Raw genomic sequence first — 6,000 nt, forward strand, 5'->3', positions numbered from 1 at the left:
TGCATTGAACCTTGTAATAGGAGAACAACAGAGATCATTATAAAGTGGTCAGCAGTCATAAAGATTTGAAGGATTTTGAGCATTGCATCGTATGCTTTATCAGGATTGCAAAATCTTACCAGTGTTCATCTAGGCTCTTCTTTAACCTTTTCCTTGAGTTCTCATTTCCTTTTTGTAAAGTTTTGTACTTAGTGTCTTGTGTTTCTGCCTGCTGCAATTAACTGTTGTACATCTGTCTCTGTGTAAGTCATAAAGTTTAAAAAGTCTGGACAAAGAAGAGAAGGAATTCTTCCCCTCTTCTTCCCCTCCACCCCCTTCTCCCCCATGGACCTCAGAATTGAATTTGAGTAAGTTTTCTCTCAGAATTTAAATGAAACAAAATTATTAGGGTTTTATCTTTCTTTCCTTTCTTTCCTCTCTCTCTTTTGTTATTTCGTTCATTCTTTCATTGTCTCATTCTTTCATTCATTCTTTTGTTCTTTTGTATTTTCATTCTTTCTTTGGTTTTCCAGATCTCTCAAGATAGGAACACACAAGGCAAGACAACAAAAAGAGAAAGAAGAATAATTTAGTGCTGTACTCAAAGAGTGCTGAAACTTTCTGTGTGTGATGTTGAGAAGAGTCTCAGGTCTAAAATCCTGAAAGCTTTAACGTCAGGAAAACATTTATGTGGTTCACAAAAAGACTACACAGTAGATAAGAAATGTTTGTCACAAGCAGAAGAAACAACAAAACAAAAAGTACTCTGAAACTTTGCTTTCAGAATTAGTCAGGAGATATCCCAAAAAAATGAATTTTAAAGTATAAAGAAACACAAAAACTGATTATTTTTTCTTAGCAAGAACAGCTTTTGCTTGAAAAATCAGTCTTTCAGAAAAGAAAATTATTCTTTATTTAGTACAAGTTAACAAGTATGAAGTAATCTTTGTGTTCTTTGACAGTCTTTCTTGCTTGAGAACCTATCATTCTCACAACAGCATTGCTTTCAATTGGTATTGGTATTTCTGAGGGTAGTATTTTCTCACTGAGACTCATATTTCAAAGCCCCTGGAACTTAAGTACCCAGTGTCATAAAAACCTTTTGACTAAGGGTTCTAGAAAATATTCAGGATAAATCTCAAATATACCTCTGTTTTAATATGTGGTTTATTCTTTCTGTGCTAATAAAGATTAGTTTACTAATAAGTATCAATAAGAATGGGAATACTGGTTTTCCTTGACTTGAATTCTCAGAAAACCTCAATCAGCTTCAGAAACTGTTGCCTGAACAGGTGGAGCAAAATAATGATTTCCTGAAAGACAAACCTTAGGGGAAGCTTGTAGGTAGTTACCTGTGATTCTAGATCAAGTTTGGTGATTTCACTTTCCAAAACTAAAAAATAACTAGCACTCACAGAAACCCCACTCTGCAAATAAGCTGTTTAATTCTCACATAGATAGTTAGTTTTTGAACAGTTGAAACAATATCAGGATTTCATCTCTAAAGCTGCAAAACATTTTGTTGTGTGAAATTTCCTATTTACCTCTTTTATCAGGTTCCTGATTGTTTCTCCGTTTTCTGTGTTTAAAATGGATTTCAATGAAAAGTGAATAAAACTGTGAAAACCTGTGAAAAAATAATTTTCCACAGTTGACGGTTGGAGAATTTCAAATGATACTATGATTATCCAGTAGGTTCTACATTACTGTTGTCGTCCATGATGTTTCAGAGCTGCATTTTGTTCTCAGACATTTTATCCCTGTTACCTACAGAGTTTTGTGGAAATGAATCTGTTTGTGGAACATCCAACGCACCCTCTGAGTGCCTAGATTAGAATGAGATGCAGCTGTTCTAGGAACTGAGGAACATGGAGCCTGATGGCTTCAGAGGACAAGTAACATTTAGGTCATACCTGAGTATTTATTAAGCTTGATTTTTGAGAAATACTTGAAAGTTATTGCACAGTGCAAGACCTCAGTATATTTATACTTTTTTTGAAAACAAGGCAATATATGTATTTAAGATGTGGCTGCCATTAAATAATAAAATTTAAATTTAAATTTAAATAAAATTAAAATTTAATTTGGATAGTTTTGGATAAATTGTGACTGCTATTTAAAAGTGGCATGCCTATTTATGCTGATGTTTCCATTTTGTATAGCATAGTCTCTAGACCTTTCAATTGTATTTGGTCTCTCTTCTGTGGAAACTACTGCAGCTCTCTATAAACACTTTGAATGATTTGAACCCTACTATATAAGTTTCTGAGACCATAAAATTCGTTTAAAATAATTGTTTCCCTCTTTAAAATCTTCCAATTTCTGCTGTTTGGTGGGCTCTTTATGCATTTGAAAAGTTGCTGGCTAGAATCTGTATCTTCCATAAACTAAAATCTCTGATTAGAAAAAAAAAAAAAAAAAAAAAAAAAAAAAAAAGAGCAATGCTAGAAACAATATATAAAATGTGTCCCCTTTGAATCTTTTCACTGCTTAAATCCATAAATATATTTAGATAGATATTTGACTAAAGTGGCACAAGTGAGTATTGTTGTCCTTTTGAAAATGTGCAATGTTCTAAAAAGCAATAAAGAGATTTTGTATTTATCCAGAGAAGAAAATCTCCCTCATCTTTCTATCTGCTTGCCTTGCATAATAAAATGAGCTTTAATATGGGAGCATTTGATAGAAAGAAATTAGTGTTATTTTATATGACACTTTTTTTATCTGTTTGAATGAAAACAAAAAAATTATGATGCTCTCACATTTTGTGGAACTCCCCTACCACTAAAAAAATCACAACAGAAGAACATTACTTCAACAATCTGGGGTATTTAAAGAGCTCATTAGCACCTTTTAAAATTACATGGCCGATGTTGTTAATTTTGCATCAAGAAGAGCTATAGAAGCAAAAAGGAAAACAAACAAACAAACAAAAACACAATTAATAATTGAAATGTTCTCAGAGTAGTTTGAACTGAATCCTAGATTATATAACATATATTTTCAATTTGAAATAAGGCGTTAGCAGTGATAGGGATTTATACTGCTTATAATGGATACTGTGTCTGAATAAACTAAAGGATACAAGATTTTTAAGGAAAAATATGAAAGTGTTTTGGATGTTCATTTTTGCTGTTACCCATCTACAGTCTAGATTACTGCTGTGCTCAATCTACTACCGGTATGAACAAACGAAAGTTTTTCATTTCAGAATGATGTGTTTTTTTGTTTGTTTGTTTTAAGCTGTTTTTTTATTATTGTTTTGTTTTGATTTGTTTTTCACAACAAATTGAAAACATACAAATGGCAAAAAAAAAAAAAGATGCATTTGAAAAACATCTATACATTGTTGCTTATGCTGACAAAGTTTTAGCAATTTGATTATTTTTGCCTAAATCATTTTTAGGATTAAAAAAAAAAAAAAAGGAGAGAGAGAGAGAAGGCCTGGCATTCTTAATAAGGAATTTTATGCACAGTATACAGTTGGAAATGAATTTTGTCTTGCAACTCAAATATTCTCCATAAGGAAACATTTGATTAGGTAGTCATTGCACAAATATATAACAAAACTTAATCTCAACTTCCTAAATGCATTAATTAAATCACTAAGGATGGCCATTAACCAGTTGAAAAAGATAGGAGTTCGACTCCTCTTTGCACCAAAGATTATCTGAAAACAAACAAAAACACCATATAAGGTAAGCTTTTTTATCTTTTCCTTCAATTTCTTAACTCTCCTTATTCCTGTAGATTGTTTTGAATTTTTCATATTTTTATTGTGTTCATTACTTTTACTGCCCATTCTATTGATTATTTTGTGATTAGTTAATTACGTGTTTAAAACAAAGGTGAGCAGTATGACTCAGGAATAAAATCTTGGCATATAAAGTGCACAAAATCATAGAAGAGGCAGATAAAAACATGCGTTTTTGTTACTTTTTTTTTTTTTTTCCAAAAGAGGAAAAAAATCTCTTGCCTCCACAGTTATATTGCAATAAACGTTAAATATGGATATTATCAGTGATGCAATTGTTGGAACTATCATTGAAGTACTTTTCAATTTGACTGTCTCAATGCAATAATTATATTGATGTATTAGAAGAGCCTATACAAAACTCAGATTTTATTCAATCAGGATATAACTTGTTAAGAAAACAAAGGGAAGCAGAGGGTTGTGCAGTTTTGAATGAAATTAAATTTTAGACATTTTCCTACCATATTTGTAAATGGTTAAAGTGTAATCCTTTAGAAAGATGAGTGTTACCTGTCAGCTACTTAAGAAATTTTTCTCTTTTCTGTCAATTATTTTGAAAAGCCAATTCAAAAATGATTAGCTTTTTCAATAATCCATGTAGCCACTGTGATTTTAGGTAAAAAGTGATGATTGTGTTATCTCCTATGCCTAAGAATTTATCTATCTATTTTTGAAAGGAGAAATATTAATTTGAATGAGAGCCATTTTGCATTAGCTGGTATGAAATTAAGCTTATCTATGCACGCATTATCTATGGAGAAACTTAGTTTTCATATTATTTTTTTAAAAAAGTTCATTTTACATGTATAAGTGTATAAAATTCATATATATGCATATAGCTGTGCACATTTATGTGCAAGAAAATATATAAAATTTGAAATTTGAAATCCAAATATAGATTCAGGAGACTAAGTCGATCTTGTAAAATTATTGTCTTTGCTTTCAAGATTGAAAATTAATTTGGGGATGTAAAGGAAAGTAATATGTCTGTAACATTTTATTTTTGCGTTGAGGTGAGCAAAAAGAAAAAACAGTGTTTATACAAAGAATTTATTTGGTAATTTTTGTGGTAACAGATTTATTCCCTGTCCTGTGGCACCTCTGAGATCTACCCTCTAGATCCAAGGTCTAGAAGACCCTTATTGTTTCGAAGTGACATTTTACTTAATAAATTTGAATAATGTGCACTCTCACTTCCATTGGGCAAATTAAAGTAGAGTGATTTATGCTTTGCTTCTCTGTTGAATTCTTTCTGCTGCACTTTCCCCACCTCCAATCAGGCTTCACTTATACAAAAAGAGAGTGTCATTTTATGTGAAAAAAACGTTACCTGAATGAGACCAATTGTATGTTCATCCTTGTTTAATTCCTTATTTCATATGTGTGATAGTTGAAGAAAAAACAAACAAGAACAACCAACAGACAAAACAACAGTGTTTATTGTTTCACAGAAGTAGTTTTCCCCCTTGGAATTCAATATAATTCTAATTAGCTTTAACTCAATAGCCTAAGGAACGTGACATTCTAAGGGCCTTGCGTGTTTGAAGATATGGAGACTGCTGGATTGATTAAAGAAAAAAAATAATAAAGAAATAGACCAAACAGTAACACATTAATCAGGATGGACACTTACAGAATGTAAGAGACATATTTGATTCTGGTGCAAGCAAGATCTTTTTGTTTGCATCACTGTCACTCTAAGGGGAATTCAACTAATTCTTCTAGAATGAAGTAGCAGTTTATAAAATAATTATTAGTTACATCATTATGATACAATACTTCTTCAGGGCTTGCCTCAAAGAGGCAAGATTGCCTCTAAGAGGAAAGATTTACATTACATGCATAGACAGCAGGGATTTGAAACAATACCATAAAGTTTTTTTGTTTTTTTTTTTTTTTAAAAAAAAAAAGTCTTCTATCTGATATCTAAATAGAAGAATTAAGAGGAATAATTATGCCAAATATGGTATGGATACCACAGTGCTATATAAGAGGAAATCTAGTTTTAAGGAATATAAATTTCATTTGTATCTACTTCTAAAGGATTAGGTAATTCTTTATGGGAATGGTAATTATTAGTAATTACAGTCAGTCAGATAACCTGAGTAAAGAAGGTAACAAAATGCATTCTGTTCACAGACCAGTCCAGAAAAGAAAATAAATTAACTCTGTGAACCAAAAAGTCCATTTTGCTCACTATGTTTTTCTTTTTTTTTTCTTTTTTATTTTATTTTATTTTATTTTATTTTATTTTATTTTATTTTATT

The sequence above is a fragment of the Oxyura jamaicensis genome, chromosome 4 (genome assembly GCF_011077185.1).
Source record: "Oxyura jamaicensis isolate SHBP4307 breed ruddy duck chromosome 4, BPBGC_Ojam_1.0, whole genome shotgun sequence".
Classification (NCBI taxonomy): Eukaryota; Metazoa; Chordata; class Aves; order Anseriformes; family Anatidae; genus Oxyura; species Oxyura jamaicensis.